This window comes from Phyllostomus discolor, chromosome 3, assembly GCF_004126475.2.
Source record: "Phyllostomus discolor isolate MPI-MPIP mPhyDis1 chromosome 3, mPhyDis1.pri.v3, whole genome shotgun sequence".
Classification (NCBI taxonomy): Eukaryota; Metazoa; Chordata; class Mammalia; order Chiroptera; family Phyllostomidae; genus Phyllostomus; species Phyllostomus discolor.
The window spans coordinates 4,861,641-4,886,434 of NC_040905.2; the positions used below are offsets into that span (position 1 = coordinate 4,861,641).

Here is a 24,794-nt window from a genome sequence, read left to right on the forward strand (position 1 = left end):
TGTTATTCCCTCTTATTCTTACCATTACTATTTTACGATTTTGCTTGGATTTGTGAACATCAGTTTCATTTCAGCTGTATTTTCTCCCTTACAAATCGTTCTCCAGTGTCGTTAAAGGACCGTATTTGAAAAATCCATGTGTGCCTATTTTATTCCCCTGTTTAAAACTCATCAGAGAAGGCTCTCATTTTCCTGAGCAAGGCTTTCAAGGCCATGTATATTGTCAGCTTATAATATTGTCTTCCATCTCAGCCCATCCTCCCCCGAGTCCCTCCCCTTTTCATTACTCTGCGTTAGGATACTGGACGCTGAGTTTCTTGAGGAGCCCCGAACACACCAGGGTCCCTCCCTCCCCGATTTTGACCTCGCTGCAGGGCTCCCTGGTCTCCCTTACCCCTCGGGGTCCATCCTCACCACCACGTGGATTCGCTAAGTTTTAGGCCTGAGTCAGGGTCTTGCTTTGCCCCACAAAACTGACAGACATACACCCTGTGCAAACATTACTTCCTTGACTTTATGTTCTAGAAAAACTCTCAGACTTTCTCCAACCCAGCCACACCAGTCATCTAGCAGTTTTCTAACACGCCAGCTGGGCATCCACACTAGGGCCCTTACATTCTTTCTCACCGTGATTCTTTTCTTTCAGAATCACTGACACTGTTCTCAGTAACTCCACGGCCCTACTCTGGCCTTTGCTCAGTGCGGCCCATCCACCCAGACAGTCCCGGATTATATGGCAAGGGCCAGCCGCAGCCCCACTCCAGCCAAGCCACTGGTATTCCCTGATGTGACCCCAGTCTTCCATTTTTGGCTGTAAAACTTAGAGTCTTCTTTCTAATGTACTGTGTAACTTACGCGTTTACTTTGTTTACTTTGCATCGTCTACATGCTCCTTTCCTCACCGTTAGAAAATAAGCTTTTGAAAGGGGAAACCTTTGTTTTGTTCACGGATGCATCCTGAGAGCCAGTCCGTGGGTTCTGCATCCTCAGATTGGATGCAACCAACCGTGGATCAAAAAGTATCGGAAAAAAAAAAGGCACATTGTTGCTGACGTGTCCTGTGTAGTCGTGTCTGCGATGGTCGTATCTGTGCTGAACGTATATAGACTCTCCTTTCCATCTTTATTCCTAAACAAAACAATATAACAGCTATTTCTGTGGCATTTATGTCATATTAGGCATGAGTAGTCTGTAGATGATTCAACGGTTATGGGAGGATGTCCGTAGGTTATCTGTAAACACTACTGCATTTCCTAGAAGAGACCCGGGCACCTGTGGGTTTGATGTCTATGTGGTGGGTCATAGAACAGACACTCTTGCCCTCCTGCGGATACCCAGGGGCCACCGCACATACAGGCACACCTGGGGGGTAGCACGGGTTCGGCTCCAAACACTGCAGGGGCGTCATATAGAGGTTTTGGTTTCCTAGTGTATATCCAAGTTTGATCACACTACACTGTAGTCTACTGAGTGTACATTAGCATTACATCTAAAAAAAGCAATGTGCCTACCTTAATGAAGAAAATACCCTATTGCTAAAAAATGCTACCCATCAACTGGGGCTTCGGCAGGTTGTGATGTTTTGCTGGTGGAGGATCTTGCCCTTCAATTGGTAAACAATGCAGTATCTTTGAAGTACAGTAAGGCATAACACAATAAAACAAACAAGGCATACCTTTACATATTTGATTATAGCTCTGAGTATTTTTACAGAGCTTGGGCTTACATATTAACTCATTCTTTCAAGGTGTGTTGAATATTTTGAAATACCGATGCATTGTTGATTTCTATGTAAATGCTGTATCAATTTATATTCCAACCAATAGTGAATGAGTTCATTTTTCCACCTCCTCAGTAGAAAGAAAAATCCAAATTAACCAATATTATTGGTGATGACTGATATCTCATTTTTTAAAAGATTTGATTTATTTCTTTTTAGAGAGGGAAGGGAGGGAGAAAGAGAGAGAGAGAAACATCAATGTGCGGTTGCTGGGGGCCGTGGCCTGCAACCCAGGCATGTGCCCAGACTGGGAATTGAACCTACAATGCTTTGGTTTGCAGCCCATGCTCAATCCACTGAGCTATGCCAGCCCAGTGATATCTCATTTAAAAATTGTTTGTAATTGTACTCCAAGATTGAAAATTATTTATATAATCAGCAAAATTTATTTTTCTTTCATGAAATGTTTGTAACCTTTGCATAACTTTCTATTTAGATGTTAGTGATTTCCTTGTATATTTGTAATATATTTTTCACACAAATCACATTATCTCCTTAATTTAAAAAACTATCTGACTAAAGTTTCATTGCTATTTTTCTAATAATTTCTCCTCTACTTTCTTTTATTGCCTCTGCTAGCTTCATAACAATTTATTACCAGGTTTGTTGACCTGCTTGTCAACAAATCTAAGGGTTTTTATCTTTTGCCCTACCTTTTCTCCTTTCTGCTCTTTGTACAAGGCCTGCTTTTGTTTGACTTTCAAAGATGCAGTTGTGGCTTTGTCTTGTTATTTCTCAGCGGACACTTCAGGTGCTTCCTTTTGATGTTTCTTCTGTAGATCAACATTAGGTCACCATCCTTCATGACTGCATTGTTTTCCTAAAGATTCACTCCATGAACCATGTGCCCGTGCCCATGGCCTTGAGCAATAGTGATATGATAGTCTACCTGTGCCTCTCTCTTTTGCTTAAATCCCAACTCATCTCAGTAAAGTGATAAAACACAGAGGTTTTCTGTTCCTGGAACAAATGTTTTCATTAGCTTTGAGAAATGATGATGTCATATGCAGGGCTGTCATTGACACAGGGGTGACTTTTACTAGGTGATAAGATTTTGAATGAGATTGGACGCCAGGTCCCCATGTGTTAACAATGGCTCATGTGAGTATACCTCAGGGTGGTTAGAAATGTGTCCCAGAAATAGGATGGAGTGGAATCAGCTAGACCTACTATGCTGCAGATTTGTTTACATTCATATTTTTAATTTCACAAGTATTTACTGAGCTCTATGCAAAGCTAACAACACCTGAAAAGAACGGGGCATTACAATGAAAAGCAAACCGTAGTTTTTCTGTACATGGAGCACACGGTCTAAAGAAGGGGTCAGACCGGCAGCTGTGCCTCAGCCTGGTGAGTGAGAAGACAAAGTCCAAGGGCGATGTGGAATGTGAAGGGAGGATTTCCGATGTCATCACCCCAAGGGCCACGGGGAAAGGTTTCTAGAAGGAATGAAGGCTGTCTTGAGATCTACATTTGTAAAGGAGTCAGACAAAAGTAGAGAAGGTGAAGAAAGGGTCAAGACATTCTGAAGCAACCATGGCCACGTGAAAGCGTTTCTAAAAAGAATGCTGAGATGACGAGATATTTTGAAGCAGTCTTAAAAAATAAGTGGTGGCGTGGCTGTGAGTCACCGTGAGCCGTGTTTATTGTTTCTGTTTCTCAGCTCGTCCTGGACGCAGAGACGTGGCATTTGAAAACTCCGTTTCTGTTTGAGGGTGTGACAGCTTCGTCCCTTTCCAAACTGTTCATACAGAAGTCTGCTAGGAGGAGTAAGACTCTGTTATTAAGTGTAGTGAAAAGCTACTTTGTGGTTCCAGCTTATATTTTTTATGTAAGTTTAAAGTGTTTTTCTGCTGAATAAAGAAAAAAGCTGTTTCGCTGAAAAATATAATTATGGCTTCCGTACATTCTAATTTATAGCTGTTGCCTTTGCCATTAGGGAGAAATAGATGATATATGATATAAATATATTTATATGTATACATAATATCCATAATGGAATACATGGGATACCTCATAAGCCATTTCTATTATTATGTCCTATTTTTTAAATTTGATTTATTTATTTTATTTTATTTCTTTATTTTTAGAGAGAGGGGAAGGGAAAGAGAAAAAGAGGGAGAGAAACATCAGTGTGTGGTTGCCTCTCACATGGCCCGCACTGGGGACCTGACCCACAACCCAGGCATATGCCCTGACTGGGCATCGAACCACCGACCCTTTGGTTCATAGGCCAGCACTCAATCCACTGAGCTACACCAGCCAGGGCATTATGTCCTATTTTTTAATTTAATCTTTATTGTATTTTTTCCATTACCGTTTGGTCCCCTTATCCCTCCCTCCCCCCAGCAATCACCACCCTGTTGTCCGTATCCATGAGTGTTTTATCCTTTTTGCTCGATCCTTCCGCCCCCAAAACCCCCTCCACTAGCTGTCATATCCTAAACTGTTGTTATTTTATTCTAGTTTTAGTACAAGAGATTTAGTATAATAGATTTAAGGACAAGTTTTCATGGTCAATGTAAGTAGCTAAAAATTAAGACAAAACTGCTTAAGAGCATGAAATTATTTTTAAATGTAGCATTGCATGGTCTTTCTCTAGAGGGATGTTGATACGATTTAAACTTAAATGGAGTCATGCCTTAGAGCACATTCTGGTGTGCATATTTTACATCATACGTCACAGTGAAAAACGTGTTTGCCTTTCTTTAATAGTCTTTTATCATGACAAGTAGGACGTGACTTTTCTACTGAAAATACATTCTCTACTTGAATTGCAAAACACTTAGCCTTTTTCTATGAAGTTAAATGAAAAGTTTTTATATATTTTAATAAATGTTGATGGATAGTTTGACAATCACTAGGGTTGGCGCATTTTTACATTATTTTTATTGTATTTTATCACCATTTATCCCTCCAATACCCTCTCCCGCCACCACCCACCCCTCTCCCCAACAATCACCACACATCGGATACTTCAAAGACCGAATATGTATTTTTTAAAACTAGGTTTCAATTCAAAACTGTGTTAATGTGTCCTTTCCCTTCTGTAATTTATTGCTTTGATCCTGGGTAAAAGCATGGTGAGACATTTAAATGAAGGATTTTCTATTAATTTAAACTTGTCTCAGCAAAATATAAATAGAAACCAAAATTTTTCTTTGTTATTCAAGATGGCCAGGGATGGCTAAGATAAACAGGTATATTGCAAATGTGTGGAAACAAGAACAGAGACAAGCACACACGCACAGGCAGGCACGGAGATGCACAGACCTCACAGTCGCCCTCACTTGGAAGGACCAGCCGGTTGCACAGCTCGAGGCCCGGCCGAGGTGACGGGGAGCGCACTCCAGGGCCTGACGGATACTGGCCCTGGTGTGTTAGCATTGTGATGGCCAAGGCCTTTATTCTCTGCGGCTTCCATCCTTCCTACCTTTAAAAAAAGAAACAAGTGGGATGTCCCCGCTGCTGTGGAGGACGGTGGCAGTTAGGGGACGGTGGCATTTGGACATGCGCACTCACTCACCTCCCTGCCTGGGGCTGTACGACTGTGAAGAACGAGGGCCGCCTTCAGGGACCCCTCGCCGCTGGCCTAAGCACGTTCTGGCCTCACAGGCCTGAGCTTGGTCTTCGTGAACGGGATCGATGGTAGGGATTCAGGTCACCCAGGTGAGCCCCGCCCCTCAAGTGCCCGCAGCCAGCGCCCCGCAAGCACCCACAGCGGCCTGATGTGTGTGGCTCCTGTGTACCCTTGGCCTTCCCCTCCCCCCGAAGGATGGAACGTTCTCTCCAACTTGCCCACAGTTCTTGGGGAGGTTGTATTCTTCGATTTTTGTGAAAGGTGCATGTGCTTTTGAGGGATGGATACTTGACCTACCCTTAACAGCTTCAATGCCATGCTACGAATAATCATTCTAAAAACTATCTTGTACAAATAGCAGTAAAAGATTTGAAATCTTTATTTAAATAGTAAACCTCTTCAATCGTGACACCACTAAACATTGTGATGCCTGACTTCACTATGGAAATACTAGGCTGGGCTGCAGCCATTGTGCGCGCTGGCTCCTGCTGCAGAGGGCATGCCAGAGCTGACGCTGACTCCTGCCGTCATTCTTCCTCTGAGCTTCGGCTCCTCCTTGATTTTGTGACCTGCGGGCACACCAGGTTCACAGCCACCTCCCGGCTGCCTGCCACCTTCTAGAGACCGCAGCCTGTCACCTCAGTTGTGCCCCAGGCTTCTTACCTGCCCGCAGTCCTGCGTGCTCCCCTCACCTAGGTGTTTGCTCTTCCTTTCTCCGTAAATTTTCCTAGGGCTGTTTTGGCATTCGCTTGCTTGAACCAAATTAATAAAGTGGAACAACAGTTTATCTTACATGGGAATCCATGTTTCTGGGATCGTGCTGAACTCAATCACCGGCGCTTCATCAGTACCTAGCCAAGCGTCCTAAGCGACCTTGAATCTCCTCTTTGAAGTAGGTAACAAATAGATTAGTGTTGAAATCATCCCCGTTTCCAGACTCCAGTGACCTCACAAAGCAATCGTACTGTGAATGAAGCCAGCTGTAGGGGTTTCTTCAGGTGACTGACATCTGGAATGGTGAGGAAGGAACCTGGGAAGGGAGGAGGCGGTTGGACAATCAGGGTCCTGTGTGCGGTGCCGGGGGCAGGTCATCCTTGTTCTTCCTTCTCTTGGAGGTGGGGTCCGGGACGACACTGTAAGCAGTGCTGAAGACGGTTCATGAGCTGTTCAGTCAGAGCAGGTGGGTGGGGTGAACGTCAGTGCATGTAATGAATTAAGAGGCAGATATTTTAGATATATTAGCAATTATAACCTGACCTACAATATTTTAATATAGAGACTTTAAATGTCATTCATATGTGCAGAAGAAGATCTATAACAGCCATAAATAATACATTCATTTCTATGGGGGAAAAGCCAATATGTATTATTCATGGAAAGACTATAAAAATGTAAGTATTGATTTCTCCATTTATACACACATATAAAATTAGGTGCACCTTTTCCTTCTCCTTCTTCTTCCCTCTTCTTAAGTATATATAAAATTCAAGTAATTTTATATATACTTAAAAACATACATATTTCACACTAATACATGCTAGTCAATTAATACTGGTTTTATTAGACACCACTCCATAATGGTTTCACCGTAAAGTCTCATTGACAACATGGCAGGTAAATATTTAAAGCGGCATGATTTATTTTATCCATATATTGTTTATTCAAATGTGCTCATTGAACATGCCTCTTCTGATTTGAAAATTAGCAGTGGAATTAATACCGCCAAGTTCTCGTCAGCCCAGGCTGCTACAACACAGTACTGTAGACTGAGTGGCTTAAACAACACATTCATTTCTCAAACTGCGGGGGCTGGGAAGTTCAAGATCAAAGAGCTGGCAGATGTGATGTCCGCTCACCGATGACCATGTTCTTGCTGCCCCCTCACATGGCAGAGAGGAGAGCACGCCCTCTGGTTTGCCCCTGCAAGGGCACTACTCCCTCCAGGAGGGCTCGGCTCTCTGGACCTAAACACCCGCCACAGGCCCCGTCTCCACATCTCGTCACATTGGGGGCCAGGGGTTGACCGTGAACTTGTGGGGAGGGACACAGTCCCATCCATCCTCTCTGCTCATCTAGGAGGTTGGCTGGTGGATAGTCACAAAGGTGGGACAACGCTCAGGAGAACATGAGGCATGGATCGTGACTATAGGGACCTTGAGACCGCTCCTGTCCCCTCAGGGGAAAATGTTGTCCCGCAGCTTTTCCCACCTGCTGCTCTTAAACAGAAACGCTTTGTAAATATGCTTGTTAAAATTTAATCCTGAGAAGTGTTAGGATTCCTGTCATGCTGTATATGTGACCCAGAAGTTGGGCCCTTGAATGTACTTTTTCCCCCTTTAGGAAATGCTGATTCTTTTTGATGAGAACGAGAAAAAGGGATTAGAGAAATATAATCATAGAGGTTAGATACAAAACTTTTCACCCTTGTTGTTCTTAAATGAAAATGCATGTTTCTCTAAATAAACTATGAAGCATAATACACAGTTATCTTCTATCAACCCTTGTACCACATACATTTACCAAAAGAATGAAGTAATATGGAGGCCAGAATCGATGCTGAATTTAGCAGAAAACATGACAGTGACTTGTGAGTTTGAATTCTGGGTGAAAGCCCAGATAATAATGATATAACCTTTTAGACTCTCTATTTAGGACTTGTCAGAAACACTGAATTCTATTGACTTTAAATTGCACCAACTCAATAGAAATACATCCACATTTCCCCTTTTCTAGAGTGTATTTTGGCTCAGGCAAGGGTTAGCCTGTAAGCTCAAATCAATAAGGGATCTGGAAAATGCACTTGAAAACACAGTGGAGTTCATGTTATCAAATTCAGTATCAGAGGAGACCAATATTTTGGTTAATTTAAAATAATCCAAAAAACTCAAAACAGTTTGCACCATCATTAAAAAGAATATTTCCATTCCTGCAATATTTTAAAAATACTGGTGCTGGCTAGCCAGCTCAGTTGGTTAGAGCACAGTCTGAATATGCCAAGGTTGTGGGTTTGATCCCCAGTCACAGCACATATAAGAATCAATCAGTGAGTGCATAAATAAGTGGAACAACAAAGCAATCTCTCTCTGTCTCTCTCAAATCAGAAAATATTTGTTTCTAAATGTTTGCAAGTGCAGCATGCATTCTGAACCTAGAAAACAAGGTGTATTTCATAACAATTGTATGGTTATAGAACATGTGACAATGACCATAAAAATAATTAAAACTGTTTTCATACACTCATTCTGTATAATCAAAATTTAATTTATCGTTAGATTATTTTATGTACTTATTATGCAAGCCACTATAACATTATTGATACTAAAAAATAAAGAAACATTTTGATTAGTTCCTTTTTTTAAGATTTTATTTATTTACTTTTAGAGAGAGGGCAAGGGAGGGAGAAAGAAAGGGAGAGAAACATCAGTGTGTGGTTGCTTTTTGTGCACCCCTTGTTGAGGACTTGGCCTGCAGCCCAGGCATGTGCCCTGACTAGGAATTGAACCAGCAACCCTTTGGTTCACAGGCCGGCACTCAATCCACTGAGCCACACCAGCCAGAGCTCAATTAGTTTCTGCTAGAGTTAACTGGAAGACAAATACAGGATGGGACAAAAATAGGTGTTGTGTGTATGGAAAATGAGACAATAATTAATAAATAATAATACAAGAATAAACTCTGCATTTTATGTACTTACAATTATAAATCTATTTTCCCCCACCTTGTAGTCACTGAGATCATTTAGATTTCTGAATTAATTTTTGTGCATGGCAAAAACCTATAATCTAGTTTCATTATTTTTTATGTGGCTTTTCAATTTTCCCAACATCATTTATTAAAGAGGCTTTCTTTTATCCATTGTATGGTTTTAGCTCCTTTGTCAGAAATGATTTGCCCATATACCTGTGGTTTTATTTCTAGGATCTCAATTTTGTTCCATTGGTCTGTGTATCTGTTGTTCTGCCAAAACCATGCTGTTTTTATTTTCACAGATCGGTTGTATAGTTTGAAGTCAGATAGTGTGATACCTCTGGCTTCCTTCTTTTTCCTCAGAATTGCTTTCTTGTTTTTTAGTAATTGGCACCTGAATGGCAATCTTTGCAAGCATTTATTTTACATATAGAAAGTTCTTGGGGGAGGTTGTATGCTTCTTGAATTAATTGAAATTAATTCAATTGCAAATATGAAATTGAATTAATATTAACAAGTGATAGATTTCACACATCTTTATCCAACTATTCACCATATGTTTATCACAATTAGCCTTGTGCCAAAGATCTTGAGAGATTGAGAGTTAGATATGATCCTCCCCATTAAGTTTATATTTTAATGGAGAGAACAGGAAGAGAGAATCATAAAATTTCATAATGTGGAGGCTGAGAGAAAGGGATGTAGATAAGACGAGAGATAAGGAGAGGTCAGGTTATGCAGAGCCTTGTATGTTACACTTGGCATTTTGACCTTTATCTTGGATTTAATGGAGTATTGTTGGAGATTTTTAACCAGGAAAGTAGCATCATCATATTTGTGTTTTAGAAAAAAGAAAAACTTTACTTGCAGGGTGGAGGAGAGCAAATCCAGAGATATATAAAAACATAGGAAACTTTGAAATTACCCACATGAAGAAGGGTATTGTCCAAGTTAAGGACTTTGCAATTCAGGACCTTTTACAAAGGAAGGGAGATCTACAGAATGCAGTTACTGATTAAGTGTGGAAGGTGAGGAAACAGAGTAAGTCTAGCCCTACAGCCTTGGTGAGAAATTACCTTGAGGCCTGATATGTGTTAGTCTCTGTACAGCATTCCACTAGGATGTAGAGGGTGGCAGAGTTTAATAGTTTGGGACATCTCTAGCCCTGGCTGGCGTAGCTCAGTGGATTGAGCGCGGGCTGCAAACCAAAGCATCGCAGGTTCCATTCCCAGTCAGGGCACATACCTGGGTTGCAGGCCACGGCCTCCAGCAACTGCGCATTGATGCTTCTCTCTCTCTCTCTCCCTCCCTTCTCTCTCTAAAAATAAATAAATAAATAAAATCTAAAAAAGTATTTTGGGACATCTCCTGAGTGACTTGACTATGGGTTTTAAAGTTAAGAGACTTATCTTCAGCAGAAGTGAGGTAAGGTAATGGAGTCCCCTGATTGTAGGTCATTGTCGACGTTAGGGGCATGGAAGTGACTCAAGGAGAAGGAGTTGTGTGGACTCTGAGGGAGCAGAGAATGCACATCTTAAGGGCACTGCATAAAACTGACCAGAGGAATGGGAGGAGACAAGAAGCAAGAAGGAAAGTCACGCTTAGAAACAGAACATGGGGTGCATGATTACAGAGGAATGCATGCAACCAGGTGACCATGTAAGGACAGTCAAGCAATTGCTTATTGACCAGGTGGTCATGCAGCAGGTGTGCAGATTGCTTACTGTATTCAGCAGCGTGCAGGGATGTCAGGTTGATCGTGACATTTTCAGTGGACAGGTAGGCAGCACCAGGTTACAAAGATGTTTAAACATCAGATGGCCCTGGCTGGCATAGCTCAGTGGACTGAGCGTGGGCTGCGAACCAAACTGTCTCAGGTTCAATTCCTAGTCAGGGTACATGCCTGGATTGCAGGCCATGACCCCTAGCAACCCACATTGATGTTTCTCTCTCTCTCTCTTTCTCCCTCCCTTCCCTCTCTAAAAATAAATAAATAAAATCTTTTAAAAAATCAAATGTAGGGTAAAAAAGGATAGAATTTTAAAAAATTAGTATATTTAAGAAGAGAAGTGGATATTAAAGTGGATTGAGAGGAATATAGGTTCAATGTCCCATTAGGAGAGAGGTAAGCAGGCTTGAATGCTGAAGAGGGAAAACGGAAGAGAAGAATCCAAGGAAGACAGGAGAGAACTGATAAAGAGAGAGCACTGAGGAGTTGCGAGATAAAGCAGAGAAAACGTGGGGATGCCAGAGAGGCATCCCACTCCAAAGTACAAAACGCTCCAAAAAAGTACATCTCACTCCAACGTCAGAAGGAGAAAGGATGGATGGACATGTTTGTAAATGACAATGTTGTTCTCAGTACAATTGGAAGTTACATACATTCTCATGACTGACGTGAGCAGGCAAGGGAGGTAGATTTTGGGAGACTCGAAAAGTTTGAAGCAGCTGCCCTGGAGAATCAGGTACCTGCTTTCGTGGGACATGCCCATCTCACCCACCAGGGTTTAAAGCCTAGTTGATGTTGGAACCGCGAGCAGGTTGTGCTGCTGTGGGGTGTTCTCTGGCAAAATGCAGACGCTCAAATGTAGGAAGGAGCGAGAATGTGGACAGTTAGTCTTGAAATAGACTACCACCGTGAGAATGCAACAGAGAAGAGAATTGACAATTCTGATGAAACATTTATTGGAATAATGGATTTTGTGTCAGGCTGGATAAGGAAGTGATGATGAGTAGAGAGAAAAAATGGGAGAAAATAGGACTTTGCAAAGACTAGCCATCTCAAGCCAAAAAAAACCCCCAAAACCAAAAAACAGTTCAGTGATGGTAAGACACCAAAAAAATAAACTAGACAGAAAAAAAGGTGTGATAAGAGAAGTTTTGGTGCTAAAAAGCTTGAATAAATATTAACTACAATGATAAAATGATCTATATGAACATTGGCCATGTAACCAGGGTATGACAAAGGATGACAGATATTCTGGAATGAATAGTATGTACATTTATTTCATTGCAGGTAAAAGATTAGGATTCTTTTTAAATCAGAATCTCTATTCCATCGTCACAAAGAGCATTTGGAAAAATATGTAATAATCCCATAGATTCCCATTTAGAACAATGCACCCCTTGTTTCTAAGCCAGAACCTACCTTCCTTCCTTCTTTCCTTCTTCCCTCCCTCCCTCCCTCCACCCCTCCCTCCTTCCCTTCCTCCCTTCCTTCTCTCTTGTTCACTTCTGTTTTGAAAGCATGGGCTAAGTGCCTACACTTTTATAGAGTTATGGACTGGGCCCTATAGGAGGAAGCTCTTAATTTCTCTCTGCAGAGATCAGATAAGTTTTTGCTGGGGAAGCGATGTTTGAGCCAAGTTTTACAGTCACCGTCAGCAAAGGGATAGGAGGGAGGCCATTGTATCAAGAGAAAACAATATGCAAACAGAGCCAGGTCCTGATCAATCATGTTGCATAAAAGGTGTCACGAGTGTGGTGTGGCCCAACCATGGGACACCCACAGAGAAGGGTGATAAATGCCACTGAAATGATAGAGGGCACGTCACAGAAGCCCTTCTAATATTAGGCCAAGAAATCTGGATATCAGAAAGATTCTCTATCTAACAACTGCTTGAGCAGGGAAGTTTCATGGTCAAGTTTGAACCGTAGAATGATAATTCTGGATGCCAAGTAGACTATGTTTCCAAGGAAGGTGAGACTGGAGATTGATGATGTAAGGCGATTAGTAATGTAAAAAATAATGATAGAGACAAATTACCTAATGAAGTAAACTGGTTGATTTCATAAATGGAAGAGGGACTTGACAAAGCAATTCTGAATTTATTTTTTAAAGGTTTTATTTATTTATTTTTAGGGAGGGAAGGGAGGGGAGATAGAGAGACAGACAGACAGACAGACATCAATGTACGGTTGCTGGGGGTCATGGCCTGCAACCCAGGCATGTGCCCTGACTGGGAATCGAACCTGTGACACTTTGGTTCCCAGCCCACGCTCAATCCACTGAGCTACGCCAGCCAGGGCTCAATTCTGAATTTATTTTGAAATATAAATATAAACGATTTACGGGGAGAATTATTTGGGGACAGTAACTTAGAGGTTGGAAACTCATTTAAGTGGTGACTTCTTAGCACTTGAACAGATCAACAGCTCATGTAACACAAAGCGGTTAGTTAGAAAGCACAGGAAGTTATGACCTTGAGTTGTATAAGTTTTTCTATAATAGGGCGTAACTCGGATGATCGGGGAGGGGGTGCATTATAACAAGATAGCTAGGACACTGACGTGGGCTTTTGGACCCTTCTAAGCCTCCAGCACAATTAAGGAATCAAAGCAAGTAAAGGAATGCATCTGCAGAAGATACGGGAATGAGAGCAGGGGGCTCTCTCTGATACAATAAAATTCTCAGAAGTTTTAGGAGACCCAACACAGAAGGAGAGGAATCCCCTCCTCTGACCCAGGAGAGAAGTCCCCTCCCTGGAACAGGCCACAGAAAGGTCCAAGGGAGGGAGAGGGAGAGGTGGCCGCCCAGCGGGCCTCCTGAGGCATTCAGGGTGGGAGTCAGAGGCGCGGTGCAGGGCGTGACTGAGCAGGAGGCCGGGTGCATCTGAGGACAGTGGGACCGCCCTGCTGTGTGTCATTACCCATCACCCCCCCGCTCGGCCGCAGCACACACAGACGGAGGGGATACAGGCCCTTTTCACTAAGCCCCACGTACAACTCCTCATACATTCTTTTTTACCGAATAAATGGAACCTATGTCCATGGGAAGATCCAGCTTCACTGGATGCTAGAAAGAATGGAGTCACGTCTTCATCCACCTGGAGGAAGTGATCTTCAATCGAGAACTCTGCAACCCGACGAGCTGCTTTTTTAAAAATAAATATAATGAAATGGATTTTTTCTCTGCTTTCTCTAATTTTATGTAATAGTTATTTTATGTATTTTTATGTTTAATATATAGTCTTTATTATATATGTTTTCATTACCATTTAGCCCCCTTTTACCCCTCCCCCCAGCAATCACCGCACTGTTGTCCATGTTCACGCGTCCTTTTCCTTTTTCCTCAATCAGACAAGCTGTTTTTAAAGGGATCAGAGAGGGTAGTCCTGCCCCAGACCCCTACCACCTGGAATAAAACTGTAAAGGGAGAGTAGGTGCAGCGGCTACAAGATGCATGAAAGGCAACAACAATCATGGTAGCTCCACAGTGTATCCAGAGAAAAATGAGTCCCGCTTATGGGGTGGGGGGTCGTGGGAGAAGAAAGCGAGTGTGAGTGTGTGTGTGTAGTTGGGGTGAGACCATGAACACTAACAACTTGAGTGCCTAACATTGCATTCTGTACAGAGTCAATATTCAACAGGTTTTTAGTGATACGATAAACCCAATATATTCAAAAGTTTTATTACTTTTAGGGGTCCTCACATATATGTCAGTTCATATAGTTCTTACCAAAATTCTGATAATTGTGGGTTTTCAACACTTCAGATGGTCTGACACATCTCTAGGTGCACATTGATCTGAACTGGTGGAACCTTCTAGTGCATGTTTAGTTTGGAAGGCATCCCGTGACATTTTCCAACAGATCGAGTTTTAAAGGTTTCTGGGGTTGCTAGCAACTTCGCCAACACTTGTTTATTTTTTAAGTTTTAGTTTCTTTTTGGGAGATTGTAATCGTAGTAGGACTTTTTCTTTCTTGTTTTTTTACTTATAGTTTTATCAAATGTCACAATGTGTGGTTGATTCATGATGAATCAAGGTTCTGTTTTCCCCGCTTTATACCCCAAAGCACACACGTAGCAGTTTCTTTCGGAAAGCATTTGCCAAGACAGTGAACAAGCACCGCCGACACAAATCCACTCAAATAAATGAGCGTTTCAACCTGGACGGGCTCCCACGGCCGGCCAGAAGGCATGCCAGTGTGTGATGTAATTCTGACGGCCTGGACAACAGATGATGAAGGCGCATTGTTTTCATCCGAGCAGTTGTTTGAGAAGCCGGCTTTCCGTTCTCTCGCCGCTCCTGGTGCCTGCGGGCAGCCGGGGCCACGTGCTGGTTTGCACGTGACTTTTGTAGCCCTGATGTGCAGACAGACATTGTGCAATTCGTCCACCTATAACAGTGTTTTACTTATCTACTACATTTTATTTTATCACACATTTACATTAGGATTAGCTTTGCTATTATGTTTTATTTATTTGATTTGTTTTCTTAACAAAGGTTTAGGGAAACTGGTTTATATGAAATAGTGTTTTACCTCTGGTTTATTTCCATTTCTGTGTGTGCTGGTGCCCCTGTATTTTCATTTTTAAGAAATGGTATTTATTTCTAAAATAAATAAAGTTCCATAATAAGGTATTCTTATGGAATTTTACATGAAGAATATCATTGGTTGCATTTCCTTTCTTTTGGTGGAAAAGCGAGGGGAAAATTTTGGAAACTGAGTAACGCACGGCCAGGACTAGAACTCTCGTTTGCTGGTTTCAAGTTTTACGTTTCCCCAACAAAAACATTTTTAATTCTCTCATGACAAAATTATTTATTTAGTGCCTTTTTTATTTCCTGTTAACTATACTTATCCCTAATATTAACAAAATAATTGTTAAAAATGTAAAAAAGATATACATTATATAGCTAGCAATTTAATGTTTCATGAAAATGCATATGACTACATTTAAGAATTTTACCACCCTACAAACACTATAATTTTCAGTGCTTTAAATAAAAAAATAAAACCAAATAGTTAAGATGCCTAACATTTATCATCACTTGTGAATTTAACCAAGTTCATGAATGTGACACCATAAACATTAGAATGGATTCTTTCTCACAGAATTAATAGAAAATAGAAGACATAACAATATTTAGGGTATACTTTAAAAATATGTTATCAAGAGACCAACAAAATATATTACAAACTTTATGCATGTCCTGGAGATGGTTTAATAGTTTGGTTAACTGAGGATTAGTGCAAAAAATCTTTCTGAATTATATCTGAATGGAATGGAAAATATGGCATATTCTTTCTTGGTAATGTCAAAGAAATGTAATAGATATTTATTGAAAAAAATATATATGATACTATCTATGGGAACATAATTTGCAGAATATGTAAATGAGTTTAAACATCCTCTGCTTTGTTTGGTTTGATAGTTCAGTCACCAGAGCTTGCAGACTGAGTTTTCTTTCTGTTTTAAGAGCATTCATTATTTAAAGAATTTTAAAATACAAATTGATGAGATGAAGTCTCCAGAGTAAAATATCTGTTCTTACTAAAGTTTAGGTACATTTCTCCATACCATTGTGTGGTGTATTTTTGCCCTTCAAAGAGCATGAGTTCTTGTGATTATTTTCTAGGCTGAGGAAATGAACTAGTAACAAAAACTAAAATAATTATACTATTTGTAGCTCAAAATGCAGAGATAACTAAATTTGTACTTATTGGAGCATGTAACATTATAAATCTGATGAGACAGCAGTTACACAAAAGAGAGTGAGCAAAAGATTTACATGAAACTAGGAAAATACAAATGAGACTATTATTAGCAATATGTTATGTCTAAAATGGATTATCCCAGAATCCTCTCCAAAAAAACACAATATTATGGAAATGTCATTTGAAACTCATTTGCAAAAGCTTTACAGAATTCAGAAAATAATGCTAATGTGGTTATTTGCTTTTTTTAACCTTCTCTTTCCACGCACAAACACACACACAGTCACACACTGTTTCTGATTGTTTTCTTAATTACCATTTTCTACCGTGTACTAGACAAGGAGGAAGGTTATTCCATTTTCTATTTAAATTTTTTTAAAATTTCTACGTTGAGGTTTCACGATATGATTTGCCAAAGAAGAGTTCCAGAAAAAGTAATTCTATTTATTAAATCGATATTTTAGTGCTGACTTCATCCTGCAATTAAGTGCGTAGTCAGCATCAAACAGCCTTCACGCAGCCATCACTGAAGCTCCAAAGATGCATCATAAAATGGGTTTCTTATTCCTCATTTAAATCTTCCAGTAGTTGCACAATTTGTGTGTATTGTCGACATTTATAGCCATTGGAAATTTGTAGTAGAAGAACACACAATGATCTTAAATAGTTTAATTTTAAGAAATTCCCATTTTTCCAGCGTGCTTATCCATCAAAGGCTCTTCTTTGTAAAGCCACGTTCACGATTCCTTCTCGATTTGTTTTCCCCAGGGTGTAAGCTGCTTCCAAAGGTAAATCACAGCGTGGGGGCCAAGCCGCTCTTCCCTTTTTCCGGGACATTCTCCAGCACACAGATGTTCTTTCCCACCACACTGTCCTCGTGGAAGTTCAAATGAGGCCCTCTAGTTTTCTAAAATAGATGTGAAGATTTGGGTATGTTCAGTTAACAAAATGCAAGCTGTTATCAGCATATTTGTTTCTGGCCATTTCCCGGCGCTCGACTGATACCGAGTGGAAATTCGAAGACAGATGAGGGAGGTGCTCATGAGCATCGTGTGTGACCCATTCATGCAGACTCGCGGCCAGGTGTATACCTGCGGCGGGTGAGAGATGTCTGCGGAGCGTCGGCTCTGTCCCAGCGGGCACGGCGCCTCCCAGTGTCCACAGCTGCGCTTTCACACTCGACCCGATCGGTCCTCCCCGCACTGTTTCCCACTAAACGTGTTTGAAAGATTCACGTTATAATATTTTCCAATATTCTTTTATTTCTTTACTAATGCATGGTCTTTGATTTTCCTCAGACTAGCAAAGCTAAATAAAGAGCAATTTTGCCTAAAGACATACTTTTCCTAAATGGTTAGGATATGGAATTAAAATCTCCTGTGAAAATAAGTGTGGTTAGAAATGGCTGATAGATTAAACAGTAGCGAAGTAATGAAACAGCCACAGAGTCCAATAGTCAAGGGCCAAGCTAGTTAAGAAACGTAACAAAGTTGTTTTTACAACTAAATGATCTAAAATTGCTTTTTAAATTTTATGTATACATATACATTTGTTAAATAAACATGTAGACACAATCAAAATAACACATGCACAAATGAGCTGTACTTTAATGGCCATGACTGATAAGTAGTATACTTGTCTCTATAGTTGTTAAACTATATAAGCGTTGTTTAGTTTACTGCAAAGTCCTGGAATCACACACATCTTTCGAGTTTCAATGATAAGATATGTGTGCCAGTCCTGACCAATGAATGGGGCTCAGTTGGTTGGGCACCATCCCACAAAGCAAAAGTTCTCCAGTTTGATTCCTGGTTGGGGCGCAGGCCTGGGTTGTGGGCTCAGTCCCCGGCTGGGGTGCGTGGGAGAGGCAGCCAACTGATGTTCCTCTTTCGCATCAATGTTTCCCTCCCATTCTTCCTCCCTCCCTTCCCCTCTCTCTAAAAATAAATAAATAAATAAACAAATAAATAAATAATCTTTTAAAAATGATATTTGTGCCATTTCAAAAAGGATGGTCAAGCCCTGGCTGGCGTAGCTCAGTCGATTGAGCTCAGGCTGTGAATCAAAGTGTTGCAGGTTCGATTCCCAGTCAGGGCACATGCCTGGGTTGCAGGCCATGACCCCCAGCAACCGCACATTGATGTTTCTCTCTCTCCCTTTCTCCCTCCCTTCCCTCTCTAAAAATAAATAAAAATAAAAATCTTTAAAAAATGCTCCTCCTACACATTTGTGCGAGGCTGTAGATTTAAAAAAAAAAAGGATGTTCAAAATCGGTGTGTGTGTGTGTGTGTGTGTGTGTGTGTTATTCCCCCACTTGGGGAAATGAAGTCACCCTTAAATGTCTTTATGCTCCCCACGTATGTGTGAAGGGGGAGAGGGAGGAGGCTCGGAGAAGACAGGACAGTGTGCCCTTCCGGGAGTCACATGGTGCACCCGAGTGCATGTGAACGCACAGCTGTGGCCAGAGACGCACTCGCGGCCCCCGGGCGGGCCGGCTCCCTCTCTGTCTCCAGGTTCCGGTGGGGAGGGTGTTGTCTGAGAAGCTCAAGTGAGAGGACCGGAAAGGAAATGCAGATTCTTTTTCAATTTAAATGCTTTTGAGGATTTGAGAAAATTTTATTATTTCTAAATATTTGGGGTAAAGCTAGTTTGGAAGTTAGTGATTCTGACAAAAAAGTAACCAAGTAATTATAGCATTTTGATTTTGCCACCATATCCAAGGGTCTAATCAGTAGGCTAATATTATGTCTTCCATTTAATTTTATTTTTCTATTAATTCATTTATGCTGTATTTTACAAAAGTGTTTTTCTGTGTGCTCTGGATAGAGGAGAGAGCTGATTTTCACCGTAGACTGAGGAGCTCAGATCTAATTGTTCAGGCTCCTGGAGGAGACAAAGTCCAGGTTACTATCAGAAGACTGGTAGGGATTTGTTTTGAATAGAAGACATGTATTCTTTGGAGACTTCGGGAAAAACAGTAAGAAAAGCTGTAGATATAAGTTTGTTTGAAGGAATGGGAGAACAGAGTTGGGGAAATTTAAACATAAGAATGTCACTTTCCTCCAGAAAAAGTAGAACTTGACGCTAAAACTGAACAGAACAGTCCTGGCTTTCGGGGGAGTAGAAAGAGAAAAAATAGAATACATGGTGTTAGGAAGAGATCATAGCTGAGGGCCTCAGAGGAGGTTGCTATCCTATAAAATTTTCATAGCCACAATCCCCTGTTTTCTCGCCTGTAATCTTCAGCAGCTCAGGAGTAGAAGATGTCTGTTTTGATTGATCAGAAGTTGACATTTTGTGGAGAAAAGGCAACGGAAAAACACAGAGTCCTTAATAACTGGAGACGCATGGTGGGCGGACGTCAGGAGGTTGTTAAATGCCAGAAAGGAGGTTAAGTTATGGGTGGAATAGCCAAATAGAAAGAACACTAAAGAAAACGATTTTTTACATACAGCTAGACAAACAGTTATCTGAATGTGGCAAAGGGGAGGTGGGGAAATGAGGACACTTCCATCAGAACCTGAGGCTTAAACATGCAAAAGAACCAAACCAACTCTCTCTGAGAAAGCTACCGTAGAGGCTGAACCTTTGGGGAGAGAGTGAGCAGGACTCAGGCATCTCAGGGACAGCTCAGAAAGGGGGTGGGGGTTATGACAAGGCTGAGGCTGCAGAACGTTAATAGATAATGGAGGGGGAGGTTTGGAAGGGACAAAGGAAAGAAGAATCCAGGAGAAAAGCACCCACCAGCATGAGGCTCTGACAATAGGTGTGCCGGGTTGGGGAGTGGGCCGTTGTGTTTGGACTGTTTGTAGATGCTCCTGGAGATGAGAGGCCCAGGTGGCTGACTTTCCTAAAGGTACAAGCTGGCCATTCCTAGTGAGATCCCAGACTGAGTAGGGGACTAACAAGATTAGTCCAAAGACAGCAGTCACTGGTCCATGTTAGAAGACATTACTGTGAAGAGTGCTTTTCTCTCATATACCAAGTAACACCTTCCAATAATGTATTATCGACACTTGGTACCAAAAGCCTAGTTAGATTACCTGGATCATTGTCGAAGTAAGAATTGCAGGAGGTACAGTAGGTCTCTTAAAATATAGATTTTGTTATCGATTATGATGAGGACCTATTGAATCCTAAATGTGCGTTAGCTGTGAAACAGACTGAGCGCCTAACGTTGGTGTTCTTGTGCCCTGCTGTCCACACAGTGTGCAGACGCTTCATCTAAACGATACGTCAGGTTATGCAGGTGCAGATTCACAAAGAGAGCCAAAAAATCCAACCTCGTTTTACACCTTAAACATCAGAATGTTCTTTGTCGAGAGAGGCTTTTCTGGCCCGTTTGACTTCCTTAGTGTTGCTCTGAAAAGAACACCGCGGGTGTACTCCCAGCCCAGAATAAATATCGAGGTTATAGAAGCAGTCTAGCCCACGAACGGTCCCCGCCTGTGAAGTCGAACACGGAGGACTGGTCACTGCGTGCTATGAAAAGTGTGAAACTGCTCTTGACAATTTTTGCGGTTAAGTAAAACACGGGAGACTGAATGGTTTAGGATTGATTGGGCCCACTGATTTCATCGGCGGTTTATGAGAGTGAGAGACACCTGGAGCCAGTGTCTAGGAAAGAGTTTGGAAGCATTGGAAAAGAACTCAGCAGATTTATGAATATCTTCCATTACAGCATGTTGGGATCGGGCCTTTCAGAAACCGAAGGGAACATGCATTGCTCGTGGGAAAATATTACAAAAACATCTGGTGAACAATTTTGCAAATATTAGGGCAGGATTGGGGATCCTACATCAAATTATTTTCATCAGAGCATTCCTTAGCTTTGGAAAGCTGATTGATTAGCTATCCTCTCTGGAGTCAGTAGGCGCCAGGTGAGCAGAATTCCAGAACCGTCACGGTGTAAAACACTGCGGGGCGTCTGTGGTGCGACCCTCCCTCCCGCTGGGGTCCCGCAGACAGCACGGTGTCCGGAGATGGACCATGCAAAGCACAGGCCTTCCACCGACATGATCTGCAGTCTAGATTTTGATGACAGTAAAATCAAAGAAAGCTTATTTTAATTTTTTTCAGTTGACTCTATTTTAATATTTTTAGTTGACTCTTAAAAGTACCACTGAAAATCATACGTTTGAAAGTTAAACATTTTTGTTTACGCTATTAGCAGTTGTCCCAATTTTCCCCCTTTGCCCCTCCCCCTTCCCCCCTCCCCCCACCACTTAAATGCATATTGCTCATGGTCAGAATGACCTTTTCGCTATTTATACCCTGAGACAAATCACTAGGAAGATTGAAAATAATTAATTTTAATTCTCTGATTTAACACACAGAAGCAAAAGCTTCACATTCTTAAGATCAGAAGAGATTACTTATGCTGTCACTGTTTAATGCCTGCAACATTCTTAGTCACCCATTTAGCAAATTACTGGGTGTCATCTATGATGTTATATCGGTGTGAAGTCATGCTTGCAGGAAGTGGTATTAAATAATTGATTTAGGCAGAAATTTATTGCTCAAGGATGTTCACCTTGCAGATGGAAAAAAAAACCAGAAAACATTAATTAATCAGTGGTATGGTCTGCTTGATCAGGAAGTTGAATGAAGTTGCACTTAGCTTTTTGCTACAAGCTGCCCTTAGACAATAAGAAGTTGTAGCAGTGTATAAATTAGACCAGATGCTTGCTTCCTGGGTTAGCATGACTCCCTACAGATGTATGGGCTCCATAAAAAATGGTCTTCTCAATCCAGATCTTCTGTGGGCAAGGTTTCAGCAGGACTGTTGATAATCTCAGCGGCTGGTGGGCAGAGTGGATGATGAATTATAACAGCTCAAGGGACAACCAGATTGGTCCCTGAACTACACACATTCATTTATGTTTGCATCTAAATTACCACTACGTACTTTATTACATCCTTCTCCCAGGTAGATAAATCAGGGTGGATGCACATGAGTCTGACTATTTGAAAAGAGCCTCTGATAACTAACTAGTATCAAAAGAGCCAACTTGCTTCTTCCTCTTCCATAGTTCGATTTTGGGGTAGCCCCATAAAGTGAGATCACATTTGAACATATAATGTTAAGACCAAAGGGGAGACTCTGTGAAATCAACCATGTGAGTTGTTGCTGAGCACTCTCTATAGCAGACTTAGTATATACATCTTGGGCTAGCGTTGTATGCTAGCATTGTGAGGACGGGACTGGAGATGGGGGAGAGGAAATGCTTAATTCTAGGTTTTGTTCTGTTATAATACAACCATAATACAATAGGGGTTCGGTAATCACATGGAGGAGGAAAGAAGAAGAAAAGAAAGAAAGGAAGGAAGGAAGGAAGGAAGGAAGGAAGGAAGGAAGGAAGGAAGGAAGGAAGGAAGGAAGAAAGAAAGAGGGAGGGAGGAAAGGAGGAAGGAAGGAAGGAAGGAAGGGAAGAAAAAAGATAAAGTTTCTAATATTTTATAAAAGACTTTATTTCTCCAATAAATTCCTTTATAAAAATAGTGGTTATGTTTCTCTAGAAAACATTTCAATAGGGTTTTCCTAAAGGAGTGAATGGATATTAGCATATTTTATCTTAATTCACCTCAAGATTTCACAAAGAAAGCCTAATTCCATAAAAAAAACCAAAGTGGAAAGTTCATAAAATTCAGCTCTGCTCCGAATGGCCCCAGCCCTCTATAGCACCCCAGGTCCCACGCTGCAGCCTGGTAACTGGGTGATGACCGCTGCGTGTGTGCTTCTCGGCTACAGGCTTGGGCGGAGAGTTTCCGGTCGTTACTGTGAACTTCAGAGCATCGGGTTGAAAGGTGACTCATTTCTTATTTGATCCAGAAGTTTATATTCTGTAGCTTTACCCTATTTTCAAACAGTACAATACTTACCCAAAAGACATATTGAACTATTTTGGCGGGAAGTACTTAGGCATGAATATAGAATTCTATTACTAAACACAAACATTAAATCCATACTGACTTTTTTCTACTTTCGTAGCAGAGACTTTTTAATTATGTTTTACTGTATTACTTTTAAGGAGAAATTATTGATGAAAATGTTAATACAATTTTCATTTACAAATTCAGTTGCCAAGAAATGCCGCAGGAAGCAACATCAAAAGGACTTTTCCTGTGGGTCTGCCAAATACAAAAACAAACAAAAAAATAACTTAGAAGAAAATAAAATTCTCAGTGTCTTCGTAAATTATGCGTATAACAGTCTGAACATCAAAATACACGAGATGTTGCCTTTAAACCTAGAGCCCCAGAGTCACTTCTGAAAGGAATTCAGACCCGTGTGTACACAAAGCAAGATTTTTTTGTTCATTATAATCACTGCGTCAAAAGGAAGATTGTGCCCTGGCTGCGAACCAAGGCGTCACAGGTTCGATTCCCAGTCAGGGAGGGCAAAATGCCTGGGTCGCAGGCCACGGCCCCCAGCAACCGCACATTGATCTTTCTCTCTCTCTCTCTTTCTCCCTCCCTTCCCTCTCTAAAAATAAATAAAGGAAATCTTTAAAAAAAAGAAAAAAAAGGAAGACTGTTGAAAGAAAGAGTGACTAATACAAATGCATCAAAGCAGAAAACAGTTCATTGAGGACAGATGTGGGGGTTTTATAGCAGGGAAACTCCCCTGTCCCGTCACTCCCCTCTCTGCACCTCAGTCAGCATCTCCCCAGAATGACAGAGGTCCCCTTACTGGTATGTGGCTTCTGAATCAACACGTACGTTTTGGGGGACATCTTTCTGTTTCTGAGATAGTTTTGCAATACCTGTTGTCCTTACTTTAAGAACTGACGATTCTTTTGGCAAATTATACAAAACGTGGTTCTAATAAGCATCTCAGGATATCGTGTCTGTGTATTTAGCCATATTAAACTCATGAAAATATCAGTAAAAAGGTTCATAGGAAAGACTAGCCTATACTATATAATACGAATAATAAAAGTGGAAATAATCTTAGTTTTTAAGAAACTGTTGCACAACTGTTTTTTCACCAAAACCAGGAAACAGTTATCTCAAAAGTCACTATTCGATATTTGCAATACAGCTAAAAGTTAACTGCAATTAGTTCTCCATCATACTGTATGTTTTACAATTAAACTTCACTTGTTAATAATTTTATTCCTTAGCTTATTTTTTTTTTTGCCCTTCAGCAAATCCATTAACTTAACAAGGAATGAGACACGAGAAATGGGTGGCCATCACTCGCCAGTTTTGCTACCTTGTTCTAAAGCAGCTAAAATGCTCGGAAGAACAGTCAATGAAAAGGACTGGCAAAACCTATGTTTTCGAAACGTGACTGTACATT

At 41.1% G+C, this 24,794-nt stretch overlaps 1 protein-coding gene across 1 annotated transcript in view; it reads left to right on the forward strand.

The window, feature by feature from the left end:
* HCN1 (hyperpolarization activated cyclic nucleotide gated potassium channel 1) overlaps positions 1-24,794 on the forward strand; it is a 313,939-nt gene that overhangs the window by 156,636 nt on the left and 132,509 nt on the right.